Source organism: Bos javanicus, chromosome 4 (assembly GCF_032452875.1).
Source record: "Bos javanicus breed banteng chromosome 4, ARS-OSU_banteng_1.0, whole genome shotgun sequence".
In the NCBI taxonomy this organism is placed as follows: Eukaryota; Metazoa; Chordata; class Mammalia; order Artiodactyla; family Bovidae; genus Bos; species Bos javanicus.
This window is the reverse complement of record NC_083871.1, coordinates 18,942,106-18,954,542: the sequence shown is the minus strand read 5'-3', so window position 1 is coordinate 18,954,542 and position 12,437 is coordinate 18,942,106.

Genomic DNA, 12,437 nt, shown 5'->3' with positions numbered 1-12,437 from the left:
TCCTATGATTCTATTGTTCCAAATTTTTTTTCTTATTTACAGTAGAGTCCATTGTGTTATGATTATCTAAGCATTTGTTTATAATTATTTGATCTTTCCTACTTACAAAAAGATAATATATTGAAAGCATTATTGTACTTTTCGATTAGCATGTAAATAAGGTAAAAGTCAGATAAAAAGTTTTGCTCCAAAATATATTTATAGATTTAGGAATAATATGGTAATTGAAAACAAAATGTAATTCCATGCATCCTAGCAACCAAGGCAAAAGGGAAACAATATGAGGTACTTAAAGAATCATACTAGTTCTCCAGGGTAAAAATAAAGCTCTAATACTCAGAAGCATCTGTGATGTGAGTTTCTCAGAAACTATATATTATCTTCAAAAAATGTTTCTTGAAACCTATAGAAACATGTTTTCTATGGACTAGGAATTTTCTTATTTCATATTTAAGTGGATGAATGCCAAAACTTTATTCAGAACTATGTAATGTTAGAAGTAGAAATGAAATTAGAAGCCTGATCTTTCAATTCTGATGTTGTGTCCTGTTGATTGGATACAGTCTAGACTACTACTGCTCCATTTTAGAGAACCAGTTCATCTTCCCTCATGGCTCAGATTTAAAGAATCTGCTGAAATGTGGGAGACCTGGGTTCAATCCCTATGTTGAGAAGATCCCCTGAGGAGGGCATGGCAACCCATTCCAGATTCATGCCTGGAGAATTCCCATGGACAGAGGAGCCAGGAGGGCTACAGTCCATGGGGTCACAAAGAGTTGGACATGACTGAGCAACTTTCACTTTCATTTTTCAGCTCCATGAAGCTGAAATAAGTGGATATCATTTATAAACATTCTATCATCTGGGCCCTGGGACATTGAGGTAGGATGTTAATAAATAAATAAGGCAATTGGCTGTAGTAACATCATTTAGAGAATCAAGTGAAGGTCCCTACATTTGGCTCTGTCTAAAATCCCTTTATAGAAAAATGGAAAATTTTATTTCATTGTTAATCAATGCACATAAAAATAAATCTCTCTTGGCAAAGTAATAATTTGCTTCAATATCTCACAAGTTTTGTTGAAAGAGAAAACGTATCAAGAAGATATGTTTGGGATAAAAGAAAAAGGTAACCAAAAATGGGAGTTATACTTATGTGGCCCATGTCATCTAAAAGAATCATCTGGGTTTTTATCTTGGTGAAAGTGAAGTGAAAGTGTTAGTCTCATTGCACAGTCATATATGACTCTGTGACCCCATGGACTGGGGCCCACCAGGTTGCTCTGTGCATAGGATTATCTAGGCAAGAATACTAGAGTGGGTAGCCATTCCCTTCTCTAGGGGATCTTCCTGACCCAGGGGTCAAACCTAGGCCACCCACATTGCAGGCAGATTCTTTACTCTCTGAGCCACCAGGGAAGCATATTGTTGTAAATATAATTTATTTAAAATAAATTTCTGAATCTTATATTCAAAACTTCTGCCTTATTATGTTTGTTTTGTTCCAAAGTCTGTAGTTTAACAAGCAAACTTCTTGGGTGACTCTCCTAGAAGTTTTTTATGGATTTCATGCAAAGAGATAGACCATCAGTGGAAGGGAGAACCAAAGACAAAGACCATTTTGGCAACCAGATGGATGGGTGATAGGTTCCACACATTCTGTGTTGGCTAATCAGCAAGAGTTAATCTTCCCAAAGAAACATTAGCTAGGGACTCTAAATAATAATTCTATACCATAGAGCATTCTTTTGGTATTGAGAATGTACTTAGCTTATCCAGTTCAGTCGCTCAATTGTGTCCAACTCTTTGTGACCCCATGAACTGCAGCACACAGGCCTCCCTGTCCATCACCAACTCCCAGAATCCACCCAAACCCATGTTCATTGCATCGGTGATACCATCCAACCATCTCATCCTCTGTCATCCCCTTCTCCTCCTGCCCCCAATCCTTCCCAGCATCAGGGTCTTTTCACATGAATCAGTTCTTCTCATCAGGTGGCCAAAGTACTGGAGTTTCAGCTTCAACATTAGTCCTTCCAATGAATACCCAGGACTGATCTCCTTTAGGATGGACTGGTTGGAACTCCTTGCAGTCCAAGGGACTCTCAAGAGTCTTTTCCAACACCACAGTCCAAAAGCATCAATTCTTCAGTGCTCAGCTTTCTTTACAGTCCAGCTCTCACATCCATACATGACCACTGGAAAAATCATAGCCTTGACTAGATGGACCTCTGTTGGCAAAGTAATGTCTCTGCTTTTTAATATACTGTCTAGATTGGTCATAACTTTCCTTCCAAGGAGTAAGCATCTTTTAATTTCATGGTTGCAATCACCATCTGCAGTGATTTTGGAGCCCCCAAAAATAAAGTCAGCCACTGTTTCCACTGTTTACCCATCTATTTCCCATGAAGTGATGGGACCAGATGCCGTGATCTTAGTTTCTGAATGTTGAGCTTTAAGCCAAGTTTTTCACTCTCCTCTTTCACTTGCATCAAGAGGCTCTTTGATTCTTCTTCACTTTCTGTCATAAGGATGGTGTCATCTGCATATCTGAGGTTATTGGTATTTCTCCCGGAAATCTTGATTCCAGCTTGTGCTTCATCCAGCCCAGCATTTCTCATGATGCACTCTGCATATAAGTTAAATAAGCAGGGTGACAATATACAGCCGTGACATACTCCTTTTCCTATTTGGAACCAGTCTGTTGTTCCATGTCCAGTTCTAACTGTTGCTTCCTGACCTGCATATAGATTTCTGAAGAGGCAGGTCAGGTGGTTTGGTATTCCCATCTGTTCCAGAATTTTCCACAGTTTATTGCGATCCATGCAGTCAAGGGCTTTGGCATAGTCAATAAAGCAGAAATAGATGTTTTTCTGGAACGCTCTTGCTTTTTCGATGAACCAGTGGATGTTGGCAATTTGATCTCTATTTAATTGCTTATTTTCATGTATATTTACTATGTGCCAGACAAGTTTCTGTTTTTCATGTGTTGACTCATTTGTCCTTGTATCATCCTATGAGGTAGCTACAACTTATTTTCCTCTTATAGTCGTTGGAGAAGTCATATATCTTACCGTGCTCAGAGCTGATAAAATTGAGAGTTGTGGTTTTGTACTTGTCATCTCAGGGGGCAGTAGTGGTGAAGAATGCGCCTGCCAATGCAGGAGACACGGGTTCAGTCCCCGGGCTGGGAAGATCCCCTGGAGAAAGAAATGGCAACCCATTCCAGTATTCTTGCCTGGGAAATCCCATGGACATGGGAGCAGGCTACAGTCCATGGGGTCACAAAGTGTGAGACAGGACTTAGCGACTAAACAACAACAAAGCCCTGAGAAAGTCTTAAGTTTGAGGACTCCATGATATCATAGGATACTTCTATGGGAGAGGCAATAACTGTTGTGAAAATCTCATTGTCATTTTATTATTGAGAAAAGAAAAAAAACAGAAGGAAAAATAAAATAAAGAGGAAAATCGAAGGACTTAAAATATGCAGGGGAAAAAAATAACTAAAGAGGCATGCAAAAGCTAATGAGGTGAAATGACCTAGTTACAAAATCAGCAGAACAAAGATTGATGGACTCTGTTTGTTTTTTGCCAAAAGCAATAAGTGAGTAGGTAGATTAAAAATAAGACCAAAGGACATCAGCTAGCTGATAGAATTGTTCTGATATTCTTTAGTGAAATGAAAATCTCCATAAATGTTATAGTTACACAAATACTTCTGAGTCAGGTTCACTGTATCAAGGCTTCAGATTGTTTTGATGTATATGTTTCACACATTTTATCAATTTATACTGTTTTCAAGCACTTCAATCTGATGTAGGTTAATCTTAGCAATTAAAAATTTTTATAAGGGGATTTCACATTCTGAGCCCTACATAATACAGGAAATTTTTTGTACAATTGTAGATTAAGAACATTTTAAAATGCACCTTAAATTTTAAATCTATGACCCAAGATTACTTTTGATATGTCTGAAAGAGATTAAAGCTTTTACTCTTTGGTATTGATTTGTCATTTAATCACCATGACAGAAGAAAACCAAAAAAGAAGAAAACCAAACAAAAAGAAAACTGTAATAGAATGAAGAAAAAGATGCTAATCCCCCATATACCTTCATCTTTTTAATATAAACCTTATTTTTTTTCTTTTTCAATTTGAAGTTATTTAATGGAATAGTTTGTTGGTGGGTAAAGTAAAACTTCATTATGAAAATTTAAACGTAGTTTGTTCAAATATGAATGAAACATTTCCAAACTAATATATATTCAAGAAAATACTTTGTTTCTTCTTAAAGATCTTTTTATTTAGTCACTGAAAAATGACTTTATCATCACTGTATGTAAATAAAATTTCTCCAATTTCTCCTGTTAAGCAAAGTAAGTTCTCACCTCACTATTTTTTTTTAAAAGTTACTCAGCAGTGCACTGGTTCCAAATAGGAAAAGGAGTACGTCAAGGCTGTATATTGTCACCCTGCTTATTTAACTTATATGCAGAGTACATCATGAGAAATGCTGGACTGGAAGAAACACAAGCTGGAATCAAGATTGCCGGGAGAAATCTCAATAACCTCAGATATGCAGACATACCACCCTTATGGCAGAAAGTGAAGAGGAACTCAAAAGCCTCTTGATGAAAGTGAAAGTGGAGAGTGAAAAAGTTGGCTTAAAGCTCAACATTCAGACAACAAAGATCATGGCATCCGGTCCCACCACTTCATGGGAAATAGATGGGGAAACAGTGGAAACAGTGTCAGACTTAATTTTTCTGGCTCGAAAATCACTACAACTGGTAACTGCAGCCATGAAATTAAAAGATGCTTACTCCTTGGAAGGAAAGTTATGACCAACATAGATAACATATTCAAAAGCAGAGACATTACTTTGCCAACAAAGGTCTATCTAGTCAAGGCTATGGTTTTTCCTGTGGTCATGTATGGATGTGAGAGTTGGACTGTGAAGAAGGCTGAGCACCGAAGAATTGATGCTTTTGAACTGTGGTGTTGGAGAAGACTCTTGAGAGTCCCTTGGACTCCAAGGAGATCCAACCAGTCCATTCTGAAGGAGATCAGCCCTGGGATTTCTTTGGAAGGAATGATGCTAAAGCTGAAACTCCAGTACTTTGGCCACCTCATGCGAAGAGTTGACTCATTGGAAAAGATTCTGATCCTGGGAGGGATTGGGGGCATGAGGAAAAGGGGACGACAGAGGATGAGATGGCTGGATGGCATCACTGACTCGATGGACGTGAGTCTGGGTGAACTCCGGGAGTTGGTGATGGACAGGGATGTCTGGCGTGCTGCGATTCATGGGGTTGCAAAGAGTCGGACACGACTGAGTGACTGATCTGATCTCTGATCTGAGCAGTGCATAACTTTTGGTCTGTTTGTTAAGGCCAGCTTTATATTTTGAAGAGAATAGTGGACTTTGTTATACAGATAACAGATCCCAGTCACTGTATTATTTAATATTTCTCACATTTTAGCTACATATTTATGTAAAGCTTAAGACAAATTATGTTTAAAAATATCATTCCAGTAACATGATTTATAAATATTAAAAAAGAAAAAAATCCCCAAACATTAAGGATTAAACTAACTGTAAAGTATTTGAGAGTCATTTAGGCTATTTATTTTAGGGGGTGAAAGAAGTTCTTCTTTTGATAGTCATTCTTTTGAGAAGGTAATTTTAAACTGTTCAGTCAAGATCACATAAAGCAATTTTTAATTATAAAAATTATGCAAGGCAGATATTCATTTAAAGATAAGTCTCCTTGAAAGTCAACAATGATAATATTCTCTCTTATAAGACAGGGAATGAAACATTTCTTCAGATATGAACATTTTACTTTTATTTTTTAAACTACAAAATGTCACTGGAAAAAGATTTTCACCCAATTACAGAAGACAAAAATGGCAGGACTAAGGGAGTTGTTGCATTGAGAGGGGTTGGCTTTGAACCATGCTGCAGTTCATTATCCTCTAATCAAACAGTCAAGTTTCCTCACCTCTAGAATTCACATTCTGCTGATTAGCATTTAAGTACATTAATTGGTTACACTGTAATTTCTGGCTAGACCCATACCGAACAAAGAACTGTTACTGATGGCTCATTCACAGTTTTATTCCCTTTTGTGTAGTTGGCTAAGAGATTCCCTCCAGATTTCTCTATCATCACCTATACAGCTCTCCCACTGGCTATAAAATTCTACAGCAGCTTGTAGGTAATTGATCAGACAAGTGAACTGTAAAATATTCATTTTCTACTTCAATAGCTAGATAAATCTCTTGGGAAGAGGATGAAAATATTGCTTATGCACATCAGGGTCGGGAGAGTAATAGCAAGGTTGCTGATAAGCAGGGGTCCACTGCAGAGCTAATACTTAATTCGGTGCTCTGCCAGAGACTGAAAGCGTGCAGCATCGCTTTGCCTGAAGCTACAAGTCTCATTATACACTCAACCTGAGGCATCAACATCAGTGCCCCAGTCCTGTTGCTCAAAGGATAGTGCTTCCTCTTTTAATTAATCAGGTTCATCTTGGCATAACATGCCAAATAGCCAATTAACACTTAGCTACTGTAACCAACATGCTAAACACTAAATTGCTAATGAAATGCGAATGGGTAGAAGGTAGCTGTGCAAAGGATGATGGGAAAGCAGGTTGTCTGATTTTTTTTGTATAGCACCTGTGTTCGCGTTTTTTTTTTTTTTTTTCCTTCTTCACTTCGTTTCTTTCCTCTCTGCCAACTTTTTAAATAACTGTCACGGTGCTTTAATTGGAAATTGTTAGAAGTCGACAGCGTTCAGACCAGCTAAGCTAAAGCAAAAAGTAGTACTTATTTTAATCTTTTGCTTTGTGGGTTGTAATAGTAAAAAATGCTAAGAGACATTTTCCTTGCTTTTGTCCCTATTTCCTATATGTTACCAACTTTTGAAGGAGTTTCAAATCAGTGAAATATAAACCGTAAATAATTATTTTTCTACAGTCATCACTTTCACCAGGGTTTTGACTTATTTTTCTTTCCTGTTCTTTAATGAAATCTTGGGCAGATTCCAAATATGATCCAGACCCTTTGGTCATTAAAACAGTATACTTTATAATTTAAAGCATAATCTTGGTTTCAAACACATCTATTTCTCTATGTGTCGCAATGGCTTGGGTCCCTCCCCCTGCCCTTTGAAGCTTGGGTTCTCCAGTGTTGCTGATGGGGGGGGAAGAATGAGGACTAGTCACAGCTGTACTTTTCCTTTCAGTGAGAGTCACCATTTCCTGGACTTACTCTGAGAAGATATTGATGCTCTCTTTATGGAAGGTGTCCAAGTGACAGTTCTCAGATGAACACCCCACTGAGTTCTTTGGAGAGCCTGTGGAGTCTCACCACTTGATACTTCTCTATTGCAGAAAGCCCAGTTCTGGCTTGACTGCTTCCAAGGGTCTGCTCTTGCTGCAGTCCTCCCACCAGCAGGCAGCACTCTTGGATGAAATACCAGCAAGACCATAAAGGCTTTTGTGATATCCACTGGACTTTGGCTGGAGAAGGAAATGGCAACCTACTCCAGTGGTCTTGCCTGGAGAATCCCAGGGATGGGGGAGCCTGGTGGGCTGCCGTCTATGGGGTCGCACAGAGTCAGACACGACTGAAGTGACTTAGCAGCAGCAGCAGCTTGACTTTGGCAGAGAAACTCATGCATTCCTTCCCATACCACATGGCAGAGTATGAACAGCCCTCCCATCATCCTTTCTCTGTCCCTACTACCTCTCTTCATGTCTCCTCTTCCATGCTCAGAGAAGTGTAGGCTTTGCATGCTAAGCAGACATCCAGGTGGGGAGTGAAATGTTTATCCTGCTGATTTCGGGCAGTCTTACACTCTTTGCTCTACAAGACATTTTCTTTCCTCTGCACTCCCCTGTTTTGAGATAGAAATGAAGCACGCTCCTCCTCTCTTTTTCTCATCAACTGAGTAGTGCGTTAAGCAATATGTCCTTCAGGAAGCACCCTGCACAACTTTCTCTATAAACCTGACGACTCTCTCCTCCAGTCTCCTCCCGCTCTTACAAAGAAAGCTATAGTCGGGCTGAGAAAGTTTCTTTAACTCTTAGCGAACTGTGGTAAAATGTGCCTCCTCTTCTCTACATTCTGGTCAGTAATCGGTAGTTTGTGGAGTATTGTTTTTAGCTTTGAGCCACACTGATAATTCTGGGGCAACAAGAAAAAAAAAAAATCACTCCATATCCTTTTATATATCTAATCTGTGCTAAGAAGCTTAATAGAAAACTAAAAAGCAATCAGAAAATGCCTTCACTCTCTTCCATCTGGCTTTATTCTTTATATAACAAAGGGAAATTGGAAAGATAGGTAAAAACTAAAAGATAGTTTAAACAGTTTTCTTGTTTAAAATTGCATCTGGGTAGCTGAAGGATTAGGGTATATGGATTTTTCTCCCTGAACATGGGATTCTTTCCTATCACCCTGTTCTTCTATAAATTTCAAAGTCTAGCTTTAGCACAGTAAATGCATACCTATATACTTTTTTTTTTCTGGTTCATATTCTTTGTGTTTTGGACTCATTGATTGTTGGAGAATTGAAGTGTCTTGTAAACATTCTGATATGGGTAGACTCATTCCATTTTTAGGGAGAAAATTTTTAATAGCCAACCAAATATATTTTTGGTTCATTTCCTTGTCATCAAATTCAGTAGAACTCCCTTTAAATATTGGCAACAAATAAAAATGAATGAATGAATGAACAAATGAATGTAGTTTCCACATTCTCCCCAGTTAAGAATATCAAAGGCAGATAGTTGGGAGAAAGCACCCATGCTAACTTGAGATGAAACATAATAAAGTATGGGAAAATGGCTACTAGATTGATAGGCAGCAGTATCTGATGAAAGGGCAATCACATTTGGTTCTTCAAAGAGTTTTATATTTTACTTTGGTTCTACAATATATGTGTCACTTTCATAATTATTAAGAGTATTAAATGATATATTTTTAAAGATTGAAAGGTCACAAGCATATAAAGGCTTATATACTGAAAAATGAAGAGACACCAAACTGTTAACCCTGATGAGTTAGTAGAAGCCATACAAGTACTTTTCCTTTTTTCAAATTTTAATTATTTTTCAATTAAATGAACACACAGGTCTTTTCTAATAAGGAAATCAATTACTATTAAAATTAGTTTTATTTTTTCAGTAGTTCTTGAAGTTGACTAAAAGTGTAGTCACACTTTATGGCTCTGTTGAGGGAGCATTCGTCAGCTTCAGTCATATACTGGAATAAAATATTGTCAGTATTAGGTAGTCTACAGAGTCCTAGGGAAGACAAATTGAACACCATAGGTTTTTAATACTAAAGCAAGTACATTAGAAAAGATGCAATAGTAATCCTACAAATAAAACAAGTAAATCAAAGGTTCTTAAAGCAGAATAGTTGCTCAGTTGTTAATCTAAGTTATAAATTTTGTCATTGTGTATTATTTTCTGATAATTTAAAATAAATTCTAGGAATAAAAATTATAACCACTCAGTACTTTTTAATGTCCTCTAAGTATGGCAACCCACTCCAGTGTTCTTGACTGGAGAATCCCAGGGACGGGGGAGCCTGGTGGGCTGCCGTTTATGGTGTTGCGCAGAGTCGGACACGATTGAAGTGACTTAGCAGCAGCAGCATGCTGTTCTTGTATATTATTTCCGTCCCCTGCTTTATCTAATTATATGTTAAATCTACATATTCAGCTCCTAATTTTAGTTGCTATGTAATTTAGGTCTAGATTTCCTTTTGACCCTATTTTCATAGATTCTAGTTTTTTTAATTTGTTTTTCTATCTTCTTATCTCTTTTCTTCAGATTATTAATAGCAATTATATCTAATTTCTTATATCCCCAGTGTCTGAATGAACTATCAGCAGTTATTGTAGTATTTTTATTTTGATTCTCTCTACTCATACGTCTAGCAATTTTTAATCAATATAGTCATAATTTAAGAAAAAAGTAATCCCTGGGTATAGTTTTCTTCATTCAGAGAAGGTTAACATTTGTTTCTGGTGGGTAGAGAAAACTTTTATTTTCTTAATTTAGTTAAAAAGTGAGTAGATTCAAGCTGAGTTTCAGAACTTTTAAAACCTTGTCTCTTTACAATAAGTCCTAGAAAATTAGACAGTCTCAACCTTGGTGGGTCCTAAGCCCTGATTTTTCTCTCTCCTGGATTTTAGGAAGGCTGTATGCATGGTTTAATTTTTCTTCCAGCTACCTGCACATTTCCATTTATGTGCTCAATCTCTATTACCCTTCTGATTCTTCACATAGCTCAGGGCAAACACTGCCCCAAACTGCTAGGCTAATAGGAATGCATTTCCAGTTCTTAGAGATCTTGGTGTGCTAAATTTTGGTGACTTAGTAACTCTCCAATGACTTCAAAGCAACTTAATTTCCATATTATCAGTTTTTACTAAATTTTCTCAGCAAGATATTTATCTGATATAACTTAATCCATTATAGTGAAACTAGAGTTTCTCTTATTTTTTTCCTCTAACATCCAAAAAGTCACTCTGGATATTGTCTTCACTGGAACATCCACTGGGGAAAATGAGTGAATCACTATCTCACACATCAAAACTGAGAAAAGGTTCTTGAGAATAGGGGTTGCATCTTATTTATCATTGAGCATAGCATTTCTGACATTACAAATGGTGCACAAAAGACATTTGGCTTTTTGATTGAATTAAATTTCAGTGTTCAAACAAAAACCTTCATCTTGTTTGCAAAGAGGATTAAGATCATCTTAGCCTTTTCATTGTATCCTCTCTGAAGTACTATACTAACAATTGTCTATCAATATTTTTAATAGTATAGTGGGACTTGCCACCCTAGCAACTTTTGTACTGTACTCTTTTCTCAGTCTTAGTCTAACTAGATCAGATCAGATCAGATCAGTCGCTCAGTCGTGTCCGACTCTTTGCGACCCCATGAATCGCAGCAAGCCAGGCCTCCCTGTTCATCACCAACTCCTGGAGTTCACTGAGACTCACGTCCATCGAGTCAGTGATGCCATCCAGCCATCTCATCCTCTGTCGTCCCCTTCTCCTCCTGCCCCCAATCCCTCCCTCCTAAAATGACTTTATTTATTTAAGGCTGGTTTTCTCCTATGAAATTCACTTTTGCTAGTAAACTAAAATAATCAAATTCACTTAGTCCACAGACAAGTATCAGACCAATTTTGATATTTTTCATAATATTTGAAACAAATAGAAGCTAACCTTCTACAATTGCAATAGGGGTGGAGACCCTTAACCTTTTAGCTACAGTACTTTGCCCACCTGATGTGAAGAGTTGAGTCATTGGAAAAGACCCTGATACTGGGAAAGATTAAGGGCAGGAGGAGAAGGGGATGACAGAGGGTGAGATGGTTGGATGGCATCACTGACTCAGTGGACATGAGTTTGAGCAAACTCTGGGACACAGGAAAGGACAGGGAAGCCTGGCGTGTGGCAGTCCATGGGGTCACAAAGAGTCAGAAATGAATTAGCGACTGAACAACAATTTGTCCAGGACAGAATCTACCTTTCTCCTAAATGTAGTCCCATGTGCTTTGTCACCAGAGATGGATTCATTCTTCAAAGACAAGAAAAAAAATAAGCAGTCACAATTTTTTTTAAGGAAATATAAAAAACATGTTAAAAAAGAGTATTTTTTTTGTTCAAATAGTTAAGTATAGAGGTACAAATTATGTAAAATAAAGTAAGTGATAAAGTTGAAGGGTTAGAATTATATTCTAAACTTCATCAGTCTTATTTCCTATGGGCTTGTTAGCATGAAAACTTTTTTTTTTAGCCAAAATATTAGAGCTATAATGTTCACTTATATAATACATGCAGTGAGAGAAATAAAAGTAGAAATGGTCAGCTTAATCTTCCCATCTTTAAGTATAGAATCAAATAAAATATGATGCGCTTAATATGCATTAATTACTATATGCCAGCATCTTCATTGATGATACTAATAAAATTCAGGAAAGAGTCTTATCAATGTGCAAATGTCATATAGGAACTGAGATTTCTTTTTTAAAGTCGCTGTAACAGGTACAAGACTTTGCCTGAGGGTACTGTTTGCAGAATGAGAAACATTAAAATAGTCTGAAGGAAAAAAGAAAGATCTTTCTCATCCTGTCCATATTCCTACTTTTAAAAAATAATATCTGAGAATCACTTCATTATTTTTAGTTATAATCAGTGTGCTTCTTAAATTTCAGTATGAATGAAGAAAATGTAGTTAGATTCAAATGTCATAATGATATAAAAAAATCTACATTTTCAAGGGAAAATAGAACATATATAGTGCTAAAAGAGACCTGAGACAACATTCTCACCTCTTCCATTGACCTTAAGCTTACTAATCCCAACCTGAGTTATTTTATGATTAAAAATATTAGTC